Below are 22,330 nucleotides of genomic sequence, written 5' to 3'. Positions count from 1 at the left end.
GCCCTGCCAGCGAGAAGGCTGGGGGTGGGGGTGGGGTGGAGGGGGTGGGCACAGGAAATTGGGAGGGGACACAGCCAGGGCAGGTGACCCAAGCTAGCCAAAGGGATATTCCATACCATATGATGTCATACTGAGTGTATAAACTGGGGGAAGAAGAAGGAAGGGAGGGACATCTGGCATTATGGCATTTGTCTTCCCGAGTAACCATTACATGACGCAGGCCTGCTTCCCTGGGGATGGCTGAACACCTGCCTGCCCATGGGCAGTGGTGAATGGATTCCTTGCTTTGCTTTGCTTGTGTGCGTGGCTTTTGCTTTACCTGTTAAATAATTCTTATCTCAACCCTTGAGTTTTATATTCCTTTCTGATCCTCCTTCCCATTCCTCTGGGTGGCGGGGAGTGAGCAAGCGGCTGTGTGGTGCTTGGTTGCCTGCCAGTGTTAAACCACAACACTGCCCCATCTAGAATCCATAAATATGCTGGATAAATTAATGATGATATTCACATCACAGGAATTTTGCCAAGGCCAAGCAGAGTTTAAGGTGTTGAAGGGAACTACAAATCCATCACTTGTTACTCATCCTCTCTAGGAAAACCAAGGTCAGCTTAATTTGACAAGAAATTTGCACGGCATAGGTGACCTTTCAATAGGAATGTGAACGAGGATGAAGAAGTGGTGTAAACATGAATTATTGAAAAGGTTAACGAATATTAGCTGGATTTCACATGGGCATATATAAGTGAACTTTTCTAATAAACAAGGAAAAATAAAGCTGAAGACCAGTCAAGATCACAGCCTTTCTCGCGATGCTCTCTACTAGTTCACTAGAAATATAAGCTCTTTCCTAAAGCCTTTATACAAGTCTTGTGTCTGCATCCTTCAATCTAACCTTAATAATGAGCCTGCATGGAGTTGTTTGGACTTTAGGAGTTCAAACGTAGAAGCATTGTTTGAACCTTTGCAACTTCTAAAACTTACATGTAGGAACTTTTTTTTAACACTTTGATTTAAATTGCATCCACAAAATAATACAATTACTAATACTAATGCTAATACTAAATTAATTATTGATAGTAATGATAATGATAATAATAATAATATATTCTGATCAATAACTTGAGTCAGTGCATGTAACAATCATGCATGTAACAACAAACAAAAATTGAAATATATATTTATTGGAAGAAGCAAATGAAATTCTTATACTTCAAAAATATCACTCTTTACAAAAACAAAATAAGAAAAGGAGATGATAGCAACCATGACTGAAGTAAAATAAATCAGCAAGTGGCAAGATAATCACATTTGTTGCTGTTTCAGTCAACCAGATATCTTACTCACCCCTACTTGTGGTTGTGTACACAATTAATATGCATAACTTATGCAGGAAAATATCTGCTAGTACATTGGTTCTTTCATTCTTTCTTGCGTTAAAAAAAAAAAAAAAAAGCCTGTTTAAGGATGGCATTAGTACACTGCCTCTACTGACACTGCTAATTAATTTGACAGGGAGTCTTTTGGGCTGATTAGCAATAACAGCTTGACAGAAAGGGTGTACTATTATAGATCTTTGCGGTAGGACAGATCCCTTTGGTGTATCAGGATTTATTTTTACATCCATCCTTTGTTTTTAACGCAGTTTAATGATTGTGGAATGCCCATTCAAATACATGAGGAAAATGAATCTAGTAATAGAATTTATCTTTACCTGAGATTATGTAGGATGCTGGTAGGACAGCACAGAATATTAACATGTAGCAGTTAGAAGTCTTGAATTCTATCTCCCAAGGATATTGGCAGCACAGTTTTTACTTTTCATTTTGTTTTGCTTTTTTCCTTAACTAAACCTCTTTACCTAGTTGTCGTGGTTTAACTCCAGCCAGTAACCAAGCACCATGCAGCTGCTTCTTGCTCCCCCCGCACCACCACCCCACCCCCCCCTCAGAGGGATGGGAAAGAGGATCAGAAAGGAATGTAAAGCTCAAGGGTTGAGATAAGAACAATTTAACAGGTATAGCAAAAGCCGCGCACACAAGCAAAGCAAAGCAAGGAATCCATTCACCACTCCCCATGGGCAGGCAGGTGTTCCACCATCCCCAGGGAAGCAGGGCTGAGTCACATGTAATGGTTACTTGGGAAGCCAAATGCCGTAACGTCAAATGTCCCCACCTTCTTTCTTCTTCCCCCAGTTTATATACTCAGCATGACATCATATGGTATGGAATATCCCTTTGGCTAGCTTGGGTCACCTGCCCTGCCTGTGTCCCCTCCCAATCTGCCATGCCCCTCCAGCCTTCTCGCTGACAGGGCCCAAGGAACTGAAAAGTTCTTGATTTAGTATAAACATCACCCAGCAACAACTAAAAACATCTGAGAGGTTATCAACATTGTTCTCACATCAGAGCCAAAATACAGCACTGCACCAGCCACTAAGAAGAAAATTAACTCTATCCCAGCTGAAACCAGGACACTAGGGAAACACTGCAACAGGAAGTCTCTATTTTAGGGAGTCACTGATTATAAGAATAAGCTAGATGTTACTAAGCATGATTGTTCAGCTGAGCAGTAGATGTTTAATAATGAAGATGTTGCTTTATTTAGTTTCCCCACTGTAGTATCTCCCTCAGAACTTGTGTGAAGTAACCCAACAGAAAAACCATCAGTGGATCCTGAGAGCAGTCAGCCTAGACCTTACCATTTTTCATTTCAGAGGATCTGAACCAAGTAATTAAACATGTTAGAGCAGAAATCAAATCTTACCAGTCCAGCAATCAACAGATTTATACAGACCTGCAAAATACCTTTTTGTTGTACCTGTTTGTGTACGTATTTGAATTGTCACAAAGTGCAATGAGAGACTCAGTTTTTCCACAGTCTTTTGAAGAGTGAAGAGGGTTGTGGCATTGTTGAGCACATAAATGACGCTGTACAATCATTAACATTTATGTCACAGTTTTCATTCAAAGCTTTTAGGTAGTCTTTAAAACCAGTCAAAGCTTCATTGAGTTCCACTGCCATTAGGCATCTCTTAAGAAGGCTTTTATAAACTCAGTGAAATTAGGAAGATAATTTGCTTCACCTTTAATTAAAGATTTCTTCTCCAATGTAATCACAACACTATTATGGAAAGAATGAAACTCCTTGTGCACTGTAGCTACATGTTATAATGATATACACAGATGCAGACTGAGAGATCAAATCCACTAAATATTTTTTCCAATGATAGCATTATCTACCACGGTTAAACATCACTCTTTACATTTACATACTTTTCCTTTCAAAATTTCATTTTCTTATCATTTATGTCCTCTAATATAATTACAGATCTCAGGATGTTTGCCCTGGACTGGTCTAAAGGCCCACTTAGTTGACTATCTTGTTTAGGACAACTGCATGTGACTAGAAGCCAATTTATTAACAGGATGAGTAAATATTTTTCCTTCTTGGACAATGTGTGAGACATTTATTTGATGTTCTGTGAATTCACTGCAGTTCAGTGCACCACTTTTCTTTTGTTACCAGTAAATTGTTGTTTGGTCAATTTAAATAAAGTAGTAATTTTCTTCTGAAGTTATTAAAGTAGTGCAAATAAGATCTGATCACTGGAGATACACGATTTTGTCAAGACACAATAGCCTGCCTAATTATTTGGAAAGGTATTGGGAAAATCCAGACTGGAGGCACATAGTTTAGGTTACTATCTACATGAAGGAAACAATTTAGGATGTCTGCATAGGAAGTTAAGAGGGTAAGGATCAAGCAGGGTACAAGTAACAGCATTAGGTCTAGCTGGAACAATCCTGAAAAGACGCTTATCTCTCCCTCTTTGCTTACAGGAGACTCCTGAAGTAGGCATTCCTACAGTTGTAGAGTGAAAATACTCTTTACTACTTTTAATATACCAAGTTGCATTTTTCCAGTCTACAGGATGTTCAGAGGTAGCCAGTTCTGGGGATCCTACCTTAGGGTAGTTTAAAAATACTAAGTTTCATGCCCAAACTAGTTTTCTCACAGTTTTACCTATTCACATGTGGAGCTGGCTTGTTGACTGATGGCTCAACGTTTAGAAAGCATGCCAGTATTTGGATTATTTTCTAGAAAATACAGGTCTTTCTTCCAGTTTATGTGAAACATGTCTGACACCCCGCTTGTGCCAGACACCTATTCATAAAATACTTAAAGGACCATTTTTTTCATCTCCCGTTCCTTTCTTCCTCATCGCCCTAGTAAGCTCATGACAGTAGCATGAGAAATGCTGGCAGTATCGTCAGTACTCTGTTCAAGTCTTCTTCCTTACGTTCTGCTGATCCAACAGCACAGAGCATGTTGGGGCTGCCCTATCAATGGGATGTCTGAATGCTCCTGATGAAATTTCTCTGGAGGCAGTGTGAAAAAAAGCCTTTGATAGATGACAGTGGGACAAATGAAGTTATAAAATGGAACAGAATCCCTCTGAGGGACAGTGCCACTACCAGAATTTTCACAATCGAGACCCAAGAGGCAGACTGTTGGATCAGCTTTAATAAGTCAAGCTGAAGGACTTTCTAAACCAGAAAAGAGCTTAATTAACCAGATGGTTTCAACATAGGTAAAATGACAGCTAAATTTGCACTAATAGGTGAGGACTAGAGTAGTCCTCATGTAAGGTTTTAAGTATGGTATCTACAGAACTGTATAATTGAGGTGTCACAAGGAAAAGACATTTTTTTTCCACTTTGCATATATGGAGAAGAAAAAAAAAAAAAGAGTTAGGTATTTATTGCTTCCCTGCAGCATTCAGCACAAGGCTTTTTATTGTGATTGAATTCAATAGTGCCATAGATCAACAGTCAGTAGATAGGTGCTTTGGAAACACTGACAGACTAGGAAAAATTCTCTGGCCCATGCTTTCTTGAACACAGTGATTCTTTTGATTAGTGTGTGTGTCCTCAGGTAAAGGACCTGCTATTTTAATAGTGCAAGCCTTGAATCCCAGACTTTACACTGGAAAGATGGTGTAAAGGAACCATAGAATGAAAAAAAAATCACCAATACATTGCAGCTAGCAAAATTGCTTTGGAAAATAAAACACTAAATAATAAACTTGAGCTGATGTGCATTCAGCCTAAAGTTCTGTCACTCTTGGCACGGACAACTAAGTAGTGTAGCCCAAAGTGGGAATGGAAATTACCACTCAGCCAAATAATAAAGGTAGAACTGTCTATTCTAGTGGTTTAATTTCTCCTCACACAGTCAAGTGTAATGGCCAGAAGATCACACAGAATTGGCAGATATCAACATCCTTCTGCAGTGTCAGCAGGAGACCAGACAGGTTGTGCAAGGGCATCTTAAATTGCCCTAGATAACTCATGCTTAAACCCCTGAATTGCACTCTCAGTATTACTGCAGTACACCTATCAGATGAAAGATAATTAAACAGTGTACCACACAGCCACTTACTCATTCTCCCCACAGTGGGATGGGGGAGAGAACTGGAAGAGTAGAAGGGAGAAAACTCATAGTTTGACATAAAGACAGTTTAAGACGTAAAGCAAAAGCTGCACACACAAGCAAAGCAAAACAAGGAATTAATTCACTATTTACCATCAACAGGCAGATGTTCCACCATCCCCAGGGAAGCAGGGCTCCATCACGTGTAACGGTTACTTGGGAAGACAAGTGCCATAATGCCAAATGTCCCCACCTTCCTTCTTCCCCCCAGCTCATATATATACACTCAGCATGACATATGGTATGGAACATATCTCTGACTAGTTCAGGTCACCTGTCTTGGCTGTGTCCCATCCCAGTTTCCCATGCCCCTCCAGCCCTTTTGCTGGCAGGGCCCAAGGAACTGAAAAGTCCTTGACTTAGTGTAAATATCACCCAGCAACAGCCAGAAACATCCATGTGATATCAACATTGTTCTCACACCAAATCGGAAACACAGCACTGCTCCAGCTACTGGGAAGAAAATTAACTCTATCCCGGCTGAAACCAGGGCAGTGTGGTATAAAAAAGTTCCTTGTACCATAAGACAAAGACTATTTGCAAAGGAAAAGAAAATAATTTATTAGGTTCATAAATATTTACTTAATTACCTCTCCCATATCTTTGCCCTGATTTTTTCTCTACACTACAATTTTTTTTAAGTCTGAGAAAGTGTTCATGAGAAAGAAAATGTGTTCCTTCCCTCTCCGGTTTAGAGACAGGAGAAATTAGGAGAAATTTTGAGCTCCTTGTTTAAACCAAACTGACTCATTCCTAATCCATAGCAGTGGAAGTCTTAAAACCACAGGTGTTTATTACTATAAGAATAAACCAATTCAAAACATACAGGTAGGCCCAACTTATCAGCTTAGTTGTATCTACTGGTCTGATAGGACAATGACGTAATTATTTCACTCTCTCTCATGTAATATTTATTTTCTGTGTAAAGCTAGAACTTTAGTTCAGCTTAAGCAACGGAACAGTGTGAATTCAATGAATATTGCTCCACAGAAATAGAAAAGTTATATGAAAAATTATGGCCTTTAACCTAATGCTATTGAATATTCACAAAGAATGAACAACAGAAATACAAGGGAGAAGTCAGAGATTTCCAAATCTCTTCATGGTTTAGGTTTCCCCTTGCACACAGGTATTGCTGTAGTAAATACTGTCAAGGTTGATGTGGCTGCCAGATTCCCTGGTGACAAAAATTGACATCAAATTAATTTAATTCCATTAAAACTTGCTAAACAAATCTGTGAGATCTGTTTTGTTTTGTTTTGTTTCATGTGTATTTGGCAAAAACAAAGCTCCACTGAGCTAATGATATTTGGTTTTATAGTTGCTTCATTCCTACCCTTTACAGTTTTTGTATCCTTTTCCCCCTCACTCAGGTGACGATCAGGAAATCTTTTGTGCTTACAACCACATACTTCATCAGTGCCTATCTTGCTCAGAGCACAAGCTCAGTCTTTAAAGCACAGTCAGTCCTCACCAGCAGTACTGCTTCTATCTGAAAGGACTCCTAATATTGTAGCTTTCTGACCAGCTTTTAAAGATGTTTTTCTTTTTCAGAGCCATTGCTGTATGTTTTTGATTTCAGTGAATTGCTGTTCCAGGGACAGCTTTTACAAATCATTTATGCCTGCAGAAAGTGCGTGTACCAGTGAACTGCACCTGCCTAGGCTGGGTGACAGCAAGCCAGTTCTAAAACTTTGTATTTAGCTTGTTCCATGATGAAATTTCCCCTGTTTCTGAATATTCTGCATTTATCTTAGTGTCACCAACATCTTGCCACTTCCAGAAAAGTGCTGAATTTTGAAGAGATCTGCACTGCCTGGCTGATGTTCCAGTCTAATCAAATTCAAATTTAACCAGTCAGTTAGGATTATTTTCCGGGCGCTCTAAATCATGCAAAATACTGGCCTCTTTTTGTTGAATTTTGTTATATAGAGGAGCCATCTGCAGTAAGCTTTGCAAGGTTCATCTTTTTGCTTCACTGTCAATTTCCCAGGAGATGAGTAACAAGAAAATCATGAGGTGATCCAAAAGTTTCCCTGCAGGGAGAATGAGAGTTAAACATGACTGCAAAACAGTCCTTTTCCCCAGCATAGTCTTTCCTCTAGGACAAAGGATGATTTAGAGGGATGAGCTGTGAGCTCTTCCAGATTGTTGATGATATTTCTGTCTATTGCTGGTAAGAATGGCTGGCCAGCGTAGGTAGTGTTTTACACCTTCTCTTAACAAAGAAAGAAGCAGCACAAAGGTTTTGGGACAAAACTGCCTCAGATTAAAATAATTCTACTGCACTTATTTCTGAATAGAATGGAATTAAGACTCTTCTCAGTCTTGAGAAACCTTTGCTTCTCAGGGAAACTAAAGGGTCAGATTCTTGTCTGTGGCCCTGCTGCTCCCTGGACTTCATTGGATATCTAAGGAGAAAGGAGGCAGTTGAATTTGGCATCTGGAGGGGCAGAGAGGTTGAAATAGCAAGGTAGGATTTATGATGGCCCTGCTGTTCTTGTCCATTTGCTATAGTCAAGGCAAAGGCATGAATTACCCTAACCTTAACCCTACAAAAAATGTAAAGGGATTGTTAAATCTCCTCTCTCACCTGCAGTGGATTTCTTTACAATATAATGTCCACCAAATCATCCTGTTCCACATTACCTTTCTTCAGCAGGGTATCACCCACCTCACTCATGCTTATGCATCTTCTAGAGTGAGCAAGGGATACTTGCTAAACCAAGCTCACAGTTCATCTTATCCTGTAAATAATCCTCACGAACCCCCGCAGTAGCAATTTACCTTACAGAAAATGTCCTTGTGGCTATATATAAGTAACTCACTTTTACTTCTGTGACAGCAAGTTGGACAAAAATATTATTCCAGAGGGATCAGGCCTGTTACTGAATTTTGATTAAAAGAATAAAGAGTTACGCTGTCAGAGACAGCTGCTTGGTCATAATAATGTGGGCCTAGAGTTTAGCCCATCACCAGAAGATCAATATTGGGCAGCACAATAAATGCAACAACAGTTTCCTGCCACTGGTGGGTGGAAGATTGGGAGTGATTTTACTCTAATTTTTAATCTAGCATGTTAAATAGAGTTTCTTTTTCACTCTGTTCCCACCAAGTGATGGTAGTGATTTTCACATCTGTATTTTCTTTCCAATTTCCATTAACAATACCTTGTTGAATGTGGATTTCAGCATGGCCTACCTCTTCTCCCTAAAGAAGAAAAGGTGGTGATTCCCCCAACTGAACTATGGTATTTCAGAAAAGTTCAGCAGGTACTTTCAGAGATGTGAGAATTTTCATAGCATGATTAGGATGGCAGCTAAATTATCTTGGAGAGAGATTACACAGAAGGGTTGCACAGCCAAGTGAAGGATCCATCCAGAGTACATTTGGGAAAAGCTCAAAAGTTAGCTAAGTAGGAGGGAAAGGGAGGAGTACAGTATCAATATTGAACTAGCATCATGCATTCCTTACTCTGGTGTGGGTGTCTTCTCCTACCAGTGATATATACTCAATGTATATTTTTCCTCTGCAGATCTTGGCTAGCTTGGAGTTTGGATGTAATTGCAGAGATTCATTCTTGACTAGACTGTGGTCACTGAAGTAGTGAGTGTGAGGTGAAAGGCCCAAGGAATTTGAGATGGTTTGAAGCCCATTTCTGCTGGACCCTAGGGTGCCTGCTGGGGCAACGCACTTCCTATACTCTAGCTATGAGAAACTACCTTCACCAATAGTAGGGAAAGCGCCATATTTAAGTCTCTGTTCAGAAAGGAAGAATACTGAGGGTTGGGAGTGTGTTTGTGAGGTTTCTTCTGGATACATGAGGCATAACATTTTATCCTGAGAAGCCCTGAAGCTGAGCTAGCTGTAACAGATGGGGAAGGAAAAAAAAAATCAAATCTGTCTTTCCATTTTCTGAGGGCAAATACTGACAGCTTTGCTCACAGTGTAAATTGATTTCTAATGAAGTATGAAGCTTTGAATGACTGTTGTATTTGGGGATTTGGTTTTTCTTCTTACTCATTGTGTAGCAAACAGAGACTTTCTGGTCACTTTCGTTAGATTTAAAAACTGAATTAGGAGAAAGTAAAAAGAAATCCACTATGGAAAAAAGAAACAAAACCAGAATATTGTTGTGAGGTATTGTACCATAGGAAAGCGTGACCCTGCAGTTCAGTTTCCTGCATAGCCCATTGAAAAAGTTTCACCCAGAGACTCCAGCAGCATGCCGAAATAGGTAGGCATTTGGTTTTTCAGGCATCCTGATGCACTTGTAGTTAATCAACTGTATAAAAGAACACTCAATCATGTTACTGAATGTCAGGCTAATAAATCAGCAGTCTTACAATAGAATACCTTATGAACTAGAATTGCCTCATATTAAAATCTAAAGCAAACAAAAGACATAGTTGTATCCTGAAACAGCATTTTGACTTCATTATATCATTTATATAATTTATTATATTCATATATATCATTATTTCTTCATACAAGCTGCTGCTTGCTCCCAGGGTTTTCCTGGTATCCAGTCCAGAATATTAAGAAGTGAAATTTGTGTTAGACAACAGATGTGCTCTGACTCAGCTGAAGTTCCGTATGCTCAGCTGGAGGCAACTAGATAATGCTGAATATTGAACAATGTTTAATATCAGATGAGTGCTTGATGCTCATTCATGAACACATCGTGTTTTGCAAAGTCTGTGCTTTTGTGAACCAGTCACACAGAATTGTCTCAATATGTTAAAGAATGCCAGTTATACATAAACTCTGAAGTCAAGAAACACCAAGAGGGAAGAGTCTGGCACTGAACTCAAAACTACCTATCATTTACCAGAATCTGTGGCATACATCAGAGGGCCTAAATCTGAAAGATTATGGAGAAAATGCTGGTCAGAATGCACATACAGTTATAGTCTGGCGCCTGTAAAATGTGAGCAGAGACCGTGTCATTGTTGTGACTGGTAACTATTAAATATGCAAAGTAACACTAAAAAGTGAATTTATTATTACAGTGTCACCACACACACTGTGAAGCCTGTTCTTTTCTTCTTCTCTTTAGTGAGTGCTGCTCTATACATTTGCTACTTGTGTCCCTAGCAAGGCAGAGCATTTCTGCTGTAAAGCTGGGTAGCCGGTTATTCATTTATTTGCTTATTTATTTATTTAAGCTATGCTTGTGCATTTTTTGTAAATTTGTTTGGGCATGATTCTTCTCAGGGAGAACTGTTCTTGACAGTATAAAAATAAATAATTGGACCACGGGCACGATGCTCCTGTTTGTATGAAGATCAGCATTTTTATGTACGTTTTGAGGGCAAGGGCCTGTTTAAATCAGAAGAAAATGCACATGCTCGCTGCCAGGATTCTAGCCCAACAAATTAACAGCTTTCCAAGTGTTGGATGTAAACTAGATGTAGTAACTACACTGGATGTAATGCTTGCTACTCAGGGACTGATGATGTGTCATTGAGTGTTGTATCACACCCCATGGTCTCCCAGTCTCCTCATTCCTTTAAGAAGTTAGAGACTGAACAGATTTACTCATGGAGGCTTTGTCCTCCAAAACACAAACGCTGATCTGCAGGCTGAGTTAAGCTGCAGATAGGTAATGCAACAAGTCCTGCAATGCAAGAGGGAATACTGAGTAATGAGCAAGCTGAAGGAATTTTGCCCTTTGTAGTTTGCTGCTTGATCTTTGCTAAGAGGCTCTTAGACAAGAGCAGATTGTGGGTGTGATGAACTTTGGTGCCACACTCCCCCTCTCACTGCTGTTCTAAGACCTGATCCTTCTCAGACGCCCTCTGTCACTTGGCCGAAAGGCAGCCACCACCTCTGAGAGGAAGGCGCTCCTGCATGGATGATGGAAGGACAGGGACAGCCTAGGGAGTGCAAAGGAAAGCTACCTGTGTGGCCAGTTATGTGGCCCTATGTGCAAGTTATCGTGAAGGCAGACAGTTGCATTTTTGTCATGTGACGTCATAAATCTCTTTGGAGGGGAAAGGACCTTAGCAGGGTTTTATAAAAAGTCCTTGGGATTGTATCAACTGAAAGTTGTAATCTAACCATCATTGCTAGAATTAGATATAGGAATAGTACAGGGATAATGTGTATTTCCAGAAAAGGGTTATCCACCAGCAGTTAACAGCAATGTGGGGCATTAGCAATGTAAAATCACTTCACATTCAGGTCAGGGAGGATCAATAAAAGGATGTATTACACTCTCTTTGGGTTTCTGAGAGTTCATGGGATTTGCCTTTCAAGTGAATAGGAAATGGTAAAAAGAATTGGAAGGAGTAGGCAAGGTCTATATTACATTCTCTAACTAAATATAATTCTACAGTGCCTGAAATGCTTCCAAAAAAGAGGTTATTAACATAAAATGCGCAACTGCTCTCAAAGAGAGTATTTCTTACTTAATTCATTGTTCTGAGATTCTTGATACCATTTCAAATATCAGCAGCCCAAGCAGAGGGAATATATCCTTTTCTGTGTATTTTTTTCATTTTAGACTACATTAAACATACCAAAGTAGTGTTATTTTTTCATAAAATATCAACTCCTTTCCATTTGCTTTTCAAAACAGGAAGGAAATCTTCAAGGTAATAGCTGAAATCCACATTAATTTTTTTTAAAAATGGTACATAGGAAGTCAAAATAATTTCATCTTTTAAAGTTTTAATAATTATTGGTGGTTTATGTGCAAGTTTCCTTTGACTTTTTTTTCTATTTTACCACAGGCAAACACTTCTCAAATTTTCTTCAATTATTTCATTAAAACAAATCTTCAAACCACAGGCATAACTGTTACTAACAGCATGTTAGGAACGACATTTAGAAGTTCCTTTACTATTTTGTACAGATACTAAGATTTTAGCTTTTATCATTGACCATAGTGAGCCAAGTATTTTTTATATCATGTGTCAAGCCAAGCTTAGGCAATGATTAAAAGGTATATTCCTCTGTACCATACCTTTCAACCACCCCACACTTTTCCTCTCACATGAAGTTGCTCGTTATTTTGTGCTTGATAGAGTTTCTGGGCAATTTCTGGATTGTTAAAAATCAACAATCTAACTATGAAACCTTCATAAAGAATTATGAGAAACACACGTTCTGTGTATCAAACTGATAGGACATTTCCAAAACTACTTAAAGCATCAAATTATCAAATGCTGACAGACTATGACATAGGCACTGGATTGCAAGCAGAGTTATATCATATTATAGTTCAGAAACTCAGATTTAAAATCTGAAGATAAATTCTTTGTCCTTACACTTGGTGGTCCTGCATTTGTAACTCTCATGTTGCTTCTGCTAAAATCCTTCTAATGTTTTTGATAAAAATCATAACATTTTCTTTCTTTTTCTTTTCTTGCTTGTTATTAGACTTGGTCTGCCTCAGCATCAGCAGGAATGTCAGTAAAGGTTAAAGAATTTAAGTGTAAATTACTTCCCTTTTCATATACAGCAGAAATTACGTAGGAGGATGGGATGGACTTTAATGACTGTAGTTTAAAGTTTCACCTTTAGTTTAGTTTCACCAGACAACAATCTAACACACTTGAATAAAGATATTATAAAAAAAACCCTGTTATTAAAGTGGACAAAGATTCAGTGATTTGTTACGGAAAATCTGATGACAGAAATAAAATTCAGCATGTTTTTTACTAATGGCTTAAATTAATTGCCTCAGTCTGATCAATATTTCACATTAGTCAATGATTTATATCATGTCTTGGTTTTGGCTTTGATCACTTAACTAATATAGTTTTCATTTTTTCTTATATGTGATTTGTGACAAATTACACAATGATCTTTGTCCATTTCTGGTCATGTCAAGCTTCTAAGAAGAGTCAAAGCTGCATCAGGATAGCCTAGGAACATGAACCCATTCGTTACATCCTAGCAATGCACCGTTGCAGTACATCTGAAAACCCTGATGAAGACTTTTTTTCTCGAGCATTGAACATAATGAAATTTAAAGGAATTTGTCTTAGGAAAATCACACATGGGTTATTACCACAACTAGCTCTTACTGCCTCCCAAGACTGAGCACATATACTAGCAGAACTCTTCCTGAAGGCATAATAATAATGTAGTTACAGCTGTGATATTCTAAAAAATATAAATGAGACAAAAAATTTGAAAAATGTTGTTTCTTGCCATAGAATTTGCTTGCAGGTATTTGTATGTCCTCCATTGCAGGACTAAATCAAGCTCAGATGATTCAGTCTCGGATGATGGCATATGCTAAACCAGGAGGATAAAACCTCAGTTTTCATTTTACATTCCTTCGCTGCAGCTGGAAAAAACATATAAGATGTTCTCTTTAGGCATAGTTAAAGTTATCTGCATATTAGATCCGGAGTGAGACTTGCACTGATTCACTAGGAACTAGATCAGTAATGAGATACAACCTGTGCTACTTAGCTGTTCTAATAGTCTGATCTTTTAAAGAGAAGGGGGGGGGGGGGGGCGAGGAGAGAAAAAGAAAAAAAAAAAGAAAAAAGTAGAAAGAAAAAAAAAGAAGGAAAAGAAAAAAAAAGATGGAAACGAAAAAAAGTACTTGTTTTTCACAGGATGTATATAGAGTCAGTTATGGTGAGATGTTTCTTGTGCAAGTGAAATTCAGTCATTTGTTACACAGTGATATCATATTTTACTGCCCAAGTAAATGTGTCAGGTATCTTTAAGAGTTATGAGAAATAAGGTATTTGATCACTCCAGAAACAGGCAAAACAATTCTGTGGTTGAAATCCAACGCTGAAGCTGGGAAGGACTGTGTAATGAAATATTTCAAGTGGGACTGGCGTTCAGGGGCATACATCACTTCAGGGTACTCAGACATAATAAGGCCATCCAAGTTCTTTGCAGACATGTTTTCTGCTTTGGAGAAATGGGTTATTGAGATTAACACGCACAAGTTAAAAACAGAAACCCAGCATCCTGTGGATCTTTAGGTATTAAAAGACACCAGTCCTCTGAATCACTTTTTTAGCTGTTACTTTTGTTACCTATGTATGAGAATAACCTAAATGATGCTTACTGAACAGCTGACATTGCTAGTTTGCATGTCCTTGCTGTGAATTGAAAAATGTGGCTAATCCTATTTTTTTTCATCAGACTACTCTAAAAAGAGAGGAAAAAAGTTCTACTTAAACTCCTTAAAATGTCATTGTTGAGGAAGTATTTATATCCAGAAACTTCTTTTTTCTTTTTCTTCTTTTTTTCTGTACTGTGTCTCAAACTGGTGGTTAGGACACCAGTCATCACCCTTTGATATTTATTTGTCAACTTCTGTGAAATGACCAAATGCCATCCATGCGTTCTCCATGAACAGGAGTCATGTCACCACAAAGACAAGCAGAAGTACCTGTTATTTCTGATTCTGCTAGAGAAAGACCGGAACATAACTGAATATTTAGAGAGCGCGTAAAAAAGGATGTTCCGATGACTAAACCCTGCAGGTGCTCAGCTGGCCTTAGTGCCACTTGAGTCCTTGGGAAAATGAAGTTCTATAAAGGATAAGCTAGGCTGAAAGAAATTGCTAAATGTTGTCCAGCACTGTCACCCAAAGCAGCGCTGCCTTAAAAGTTAGGTCCAGCTTCAAGAGTTACACCATGTTGCACAAGCATATTCAGTGAAGTTTTAAATAAATCTGTGGGTGGAGTTTTGATGCAGAGATTTTACCTCTGCTGGACTAAAACCAGCAGCTTTGGGTAGATTACAAATAATTGTTTATTAGTGCCACTCTGTCCAGATTGTTGAGAGAAAGCTAAAATTACATGGAAATGTGATTTTCCTGCAACTATTTGGACTGCTGATCTATACGTAATATGTGCTGTATGTGTGTGCATCATGTTTGTGCTGGGATTGATTACTGGAAAGTGCAATAATCTATCAAGAGAAAATCTTGCACAGGTCTTGCACAAACCCCTTAACATCTAGTATTGTGCACAATAGGTACAAGATGGTGTGAGAGAACAGTTTAAAAGAAACCCATAATTCAAAGGGGGGTAGGAGTGGAGTGGGGCTTGAAGGGTTTCTGAAAATCTGAATTCTCAGTGTAACAACTCTGATCCCTAAAAGAATTTCTCAGAAGAGCACCTTTCAAGCTGCAATAACTTTATAGAACTTCAGAAATGTAGCATGCAAGATATATAATTCCATAATGTTTCCATGTTTTTCAGTTGTCCTGAGCATGCTTGAGGATACAGGTTTGTGTTTGCATAGTGCTTTAAAAAAAAAAAAAAGGGGGGGGGGGGCAAAAAGGAATTTGCATATGTTTTAAAGTTAGATGTTTTTTTAAACATAAGATCAACAGCAGAAGCCTTGAATTTCAATAACTGTATATACGTTAGAAAAATCTTTAATACAAACCATACATGCATATAGTTGCACTCTGCCATAGTAAAGGAGGATTTTATTAACAAGAATCATGAACAGATTTTTACAGTTTAAACAGTGACTGAATGGCACAATGGTGATCTATTTACCTATCTGTCAAACCATCTACCTATCATCTTTCTTAATATACTTTAACTGTTTCGAACTTTAAACATTTATGAAAAAGCATGATGATGCAAGAGGCTGTATATTGCATGGAAAAGTCATTATGTCGTTTCCAAATAAATGTCCTAACAACAGCTCAAAAAATATTATTGAGTTTGATGCATAATTTGAATGTCTCAAGCTCTATTACAATATTCATCAAGGTTTTTGTCACAGTAGTGTATGAAGGGTCTAGGACAAGAGCCCAGGAACGAGTGGAACATGGCCCTAAATGTTCAACTAGTATTCCACATTTCCGGAGAGGTTCAATAATTTAGAGCTACAGAAATACAAGATTGGGCAACTTCCCAGTTCTTCCATTTCATGTGAAATGCTGTGTTTGATTTGCGACATGTTCAGAGCTGCATATTCAGTGCTCAGTATTCAGTGCGCAATATTTTGTGCTTTCACAAAATTATTTTTTCCTCCTGTTTCCATTTATAAGTTAGCTCGTGTTGATTATTAAGAATTACCAGAACACAATTTTTAAAAGCTAACAGAACTAAATGATTTTATAATGCTAATTTGGGAATAGTTTCCAATTTAGCTTTTGAATATGGTGGTTTTATTGCCTTCATGTTCTTTTCCTCTGAAGATGTCTCTCTGCCTTTGCAGTGTGTATAAGGAACACTGAAATAGGTGGTACAGAACCATAGAATCACAAGACCACAAAAGGTTTGAGGGACCTCTTGAGAGCACCTAGTCTAGCTTGTCTTCCTAGGGATGATTCAAGCCCTCAGTCATCTTCATTGCCCTTACCTAGACTCACTTTGGTATATTTGTGTCTCTGTAGTATGGGGGACCCAAGCACTCCAGATGTGTCTCATCAGCTCTGAGGAGAGAGCAAGGATCACCTCTCTCAAGCTACTGGCAATGCTTTGCCTAGTCTAGCCCAGGAGGCTGTTGGCCTTCCTTGCTGCAAGAGTGCATTGCTGGCTCACAGACAGCCTGGTGTAGATCAGGACTTCCAGGACCTTCTCTGCAAAGCTGTTCTCCAGCAAGTTGGTCCCCAGCCTGTCCTAGCACATGGAGTTATTCTTTCCCAGGTGCAGGACTGTGTTTCTCCCTGTTGAACTTTATGAGGTTCCCCCCAGCCCATTTTCCCGGCCTGGTGGGGTCTCTCTGGGTAGCAGAACAAACATCTGATCTATAGAATATTCCTTCCAGTTTTTAATCACCTGCAATCTTGCTGAGGGTGCACTCTGTCCCAGCACCCATGTCACTGAGGGCATTAAACAGTGTAGTAGCCCCAGCATTGATCTCTCGGGTGATTGTGTCCCAGCTGGACTTTGTGCTACAGTTCAGCCAGTTTTCAACCCACCTTACCATCCCCTTATATAGTATGTGCCTCATCCATTTGTTGATGACGATACTGTTGGAGACAGTGTTGGAAGTCTTACTAAAGACAAGGTAAACTGCTCTCCCTTCATCCACTGAGTCAGTCATCTCATCACAGAAGGCTATCAGGTTGGTCATACATGATATTCCTCGTGCAAATCCATGCTGACTATTTTCAGCCATGTCCTTGTCCCTCAGATGTTTCAAATGGCTTCCAGGGTTATTTGTTCCATCACCTGCCCAGAAACTCAGGGGAGACTAATCAATCTGTAGTTTACAGGATCCTCCTTATTCTACATTCTTGAGGGCAGGAGTGGCATATGCTTTTATCCAGTTTTCAGGACAACCCCCCACCCCGGCCCCCGCTAGCTGCTGTGACCTTTTAAAAACAATTGAGAGTGGTGTCACAGTGACATCCATCAGCTTCCTCAGCACTTGTGAGTACAAACTGAACTTGTATCCAGTTTGTTTTGATGATCCCTAACCTGATCTTCCTCCACTGAAGTTATCTGCCTTGCTTCAGACTTTCTTATTGGCCACAATGACCTGGAATTCCTGTAAGCTGGTCTTACTAGTAAAAATTTTTACTAGTAAATTTATTAGTAAATTTCTTTTTCTCAGCAAAAAAAACCCAATAATTTAGTATCCTGGCCTTTTCCATAACATTTGTTACTGGGTGCTGCTCCCCAGTCAGCAAAATTCAGAAGATGTGAACATCTTCATTTTGTTGCTCACATATCTGTAGAGGTCTCTCTTGTTGCTTTTCAGGACCATCACCAGGTCCAACTCCACATGGACTTCAGCTTTTCTAACCCCATACCTGCGTGCTCTCATAGTGTGTTGGTAGTCCTCCTGGACAACCTGTCCCTGCTGCAACCGTGGAAGCCTGCGCCTCCTTTTTACATGGGATTTTAGTGAGCTGATCCTTCTTCTTCTACACAGGCCTCTTGCTGTCTTTGCTCAATGTCCTGCATGTTGGCATGGATCATTTCTGAGCTTGCAGGAGAGGACCTTTTGAGTATCCCACCTCTCCCACCCTTTTTTCTTCTGGGCTGTATCCCATGGGATTCTTCTAAGCAGGTCTGTGAAATGGCCAAAATTTTAGTTTTAAAAGTTCTTTTGTAAGTTAGAGATGGTCTGTAAGCTTTTGAGTGTATACTTCTTTCTCTCTCTCCCCCTCCCTCTCTCTCTCTCTCTCTCTGTAAGGTTAGTAGATGGCTTTATTTCATTTTATTTTCCCCTGGAGGAACACTGGTAATTATTGGTAAAGAAATACTGCTCGCAAGCACAAGGAAAAATATTATAAAATAGTGGAACACAGAACCGAGGAAGGGTTTCTGAGAACAAACTACTAGCTTCTGACTTCACTTCATTTAAGATCAGGAACTGAGAACATTTATGTGCATACAGATTGGGGGTTTTAACTCATGTTTAAGTATAAGAATGATGGTTATTTCATTGGCTAAATGTCTTTGCTACTTACCCAAACCAGGCCCGAAATATACCTGCCAAAGCCTGCTGGGTAGGATCACCCCTGAAGAAGCCAGCAGGAACAGAACTGTAACTGAAAACAACTGATCACTTAATCACAATGAAGGAATCAAAATAAATCTTCAGTACGGAAGGCTCACGGCTGAGACGACAGCCCTATGAACCGGCAAATAATAGCTCAAATTGTCAGTTGATGGTGTACAGCCCATTAGGACATCAAGCTAACAAGCATATATGGGAGACAGAGGTAGCAATACTTACAAAACATGTCTTGAGGATTGTGGGTTTTTGTTACCAGTGAGAAGAGATTGCGATATTTGCTATTGAACAACTGCTCTGAATTACCCTAATTCAAGAAAACATACTTAAACTTGCATAGTAAAGCTGATTAATTCTCATTACTTTTTTTAAAAGCCTAAGCTAATTGTAGCTTTTAGGTGTCTAGGGGATAAACTGGGAAGGAGTTTACAGTTACTTAAAGAGAAAAGGGAGGAAATTCTGGTTTAAGCATCTAGTCATTTTCCCAAAACTCAGCTCTCAATCCACCATATTTTAAGCCCCATTGTCAAGTACTTTTTCAAAAAACTGTGTATTTTTATTGTTCATTGTATGTTATAACCTCAAAAGTATAATTTCTTTGATTCTTTTGTCCTCCATGTCTATAGATCATTGATTTTTACCTATGCTACTAATGGAGCTTGAAATTCCTTTGCTTTCACATTTATGTGCTCGCGTGGCTGAAGGTGGCTGAACTCAGAGCAGGATTAGGTCCAAGCCCTGCTCCCACACGTTACCCCCACACACATCTCTTTCCAGAACTGTGTGGCTGCTCAGAGCTATTCTTGAAGCAATTATACAGCCAAAAATCCAAATGTGCCCTCAAGTATTTGAGTCATTCTGCCAAATTATATGGTACAGTATTTTCCTCTGTGACTTACAATGTTTCTTCCTGTGCAGCTAACGTTTGATGAATTTATGTAAATAAGGAGAGTTTCTCCTATATGCGTGTATGATATAGAGCTGGCAAGTCAGGTAGAGAAGTCTCTAAACAGTCTTTAATTTGCATTTACTCTTGATTCAGCTTTGGGATGGACCTGGACAGGGCAGAGAAAAATTGGAGGGACAGAATTTGGGAGTGCTGGTGTGGAACACTGTAGCAGGTCCAGCAAACCTAAACTTATGTTCTTGTTGAACGGCAATGGTGAGGAGAGGTCCCTTATTCCTCCAGCCCCTGCCTTGGCAGCGATTCCACAGGCTACCCATGGACCACCACTTTCTGCAGAGTGGTGAAAATGGTGTCTGTGCAGCTGATGATTCAAGCTGAATCTGCATGGTACTTTTCAGGGAACTCCTGTCCTGAGCTGCAAACATGGCTGTGTTCTCCTCAGGCATTTTCCTTCCACTTTCCCTAGGTGGGAATGAACAGCTTTCTTCCACCCATCCCCTCATCCAGCTCTGCCACAGTGGTGCTTAATATAGTGTAGCTTTTTTAAAATGAAATGATGCTGGATCTTAAAAAGAAAATAGTCAAGAGCTAGCAAGACATTTATCAAATATGGCGGCAGGGAATGACATTCAGCTGAATTAAATGCACACACACTATTATTTAAAATGCCATTTGGCAGCCAGAATATCAAACATGCTGAGGAATGGGATTTAAAATTCAAGTGCTTAATTCTCAGTTCTGTTAGGAGTTACATTTAGGTAGACTGCAGGAGACTTGGGATGACCCAGGTATCTGTGATGGGAGGTGTGAACTCCTTTATCCACACAGCAACATTGTTTTTCTTGGAAAGTAATGAGAAAGAGATCATCTTTAAGAGGAGGAATTTCAGTCAGCCAGTCCACTGCCCTAGCTGTTGAAACGGCACATAGTTTGGAGTAAGTGAAAACGTGCTTTGTAAAACAGATAAGGGAGCTGGGGTTATGGCAGGAAAAGACTCTTGAGGACCAAACACTCAGAACGTTTATTTCATGGGAAAGTGAGGATTTTTTACATGCCGCTTTTTTGTTTTAGTAAAAGGATCAGCTGCAGTATTTGAAATCAGAAAAGAAAAAAGGAAAAAGGCTCAGTTTCAACCATCTGCTAAGACATCAGTCCGTCCGTCCCCCCACATTATTTCTTCATTCCATCTAACCCAAAACAGTTTTTGAATTATGAACAGAGGTAATAATATTTAAAATGTAAAAAAAAATTAAATAATTAATCAAACTAAAATTTATCCTGTCTTTCTGATTCAATAGAGCAGTTCTTGCAGCTATTGCATCCAGTACACTTTGTTTTCTCCGTGCCACAGATTTAAAAACACAGTAAACTCACCGTTCGGATAAAAGGAGGAAAATGCAATCTTACGTAACAGTACTGAAATTACAACGTGCCTACATAGACATAAGAAAAATATATTTCAAAAGAGATAACTGATTCTATAAATAAAAGAACCCATATAGCTTCATTAGCTGGGTTATATCTGCAGGGCCTGTGATGCATCACACCTCAGAACAAATGTTAACCTTTGCAAGAATGTTAAATATATGTTCTACTTTTTAGCAATGCACTGCATTACTTTAGATAAGGATATGAGTTCACATTTACTTTATATAAAATTACCATGGAGAGTTATGACAAGCAAATACAGGTACTTGTGGGGTTTGAGTCAAGCTGTAGAAATAAGATTGCTTTCTGGCTGGGCTACTATAATACAGCTAAAAGAAATAACTTACAAAGAACATTTAGAAACCTCTTGTTCTCCAGTGGAAATAGATGCAGTGATGCCTGTGTGTGTTGGCTTTGGGTATTTTATTTTGAAAAGCAGGTATGCTGCCTTGGAAAAGTAAATGAGAATATAATTACCTAATAATCAACAATATTTTTGTAGTTTACAGAAGGTATATTTTATAAGATTTCTCTAAAAAGACTGAGAAGCTAAATTAGAAAAAATTAATAAAAATATTTCTTTTAATCCTTTATTGTGTTTATGCTAACACAATTTCTTTTTTGCTTTGAAATATTGGTGTTCCTGTTGAATTCAGTAATAACTGCTAAACAAATATAATTTAATCCTATAGTGTTCTAAAATGATTTAGCATGATTCCTAAGTTGAAACCATCCTCAGGTTCAAGTAGAAGACACATAACAGTGAAAACGGACATCTCCTGTGATTCTGTGCTCCTAACTATGACACATGGCTCATACAAATATTTCTACTGTACTTAAAAAAAAGGCATTACTTTATTTTGAGTACTTTTACTTCCTTTTCACCAGTTTTGTAACAATTTCAATGTAGACAACAACAATAAAAAAGGAATAGGCTAATTAGTTTTCCAGTGTTGCAAAATTTCACTTGACTTTTCTCTGTGTGTAAAATTGTCTTCTCATTTCTATGCAAAAGAAAAACATCAATTCATATTTAACAAAAACCCGCCCTCAGAAAGAAACAAAACAACAAAAAGCAAACAAAG

Source organism: Falco rusticolus, chromosome Z (assembly GCF_015220075.1).
Source record: "Falco rusticolus isolate bFalRus1 chromosome Z, bFalRus1.pri, whole genome shotgun sequence".
NCBI classification, from domain to species: domain Eukaryota; kingdom Metazoa; phylum Chordata; class Aves; order Falconiformes; family Falconidae; genus Falco; species Falco rusticolus.
This window is presented reverse-complemented; position numbering follows the sequence as displayed.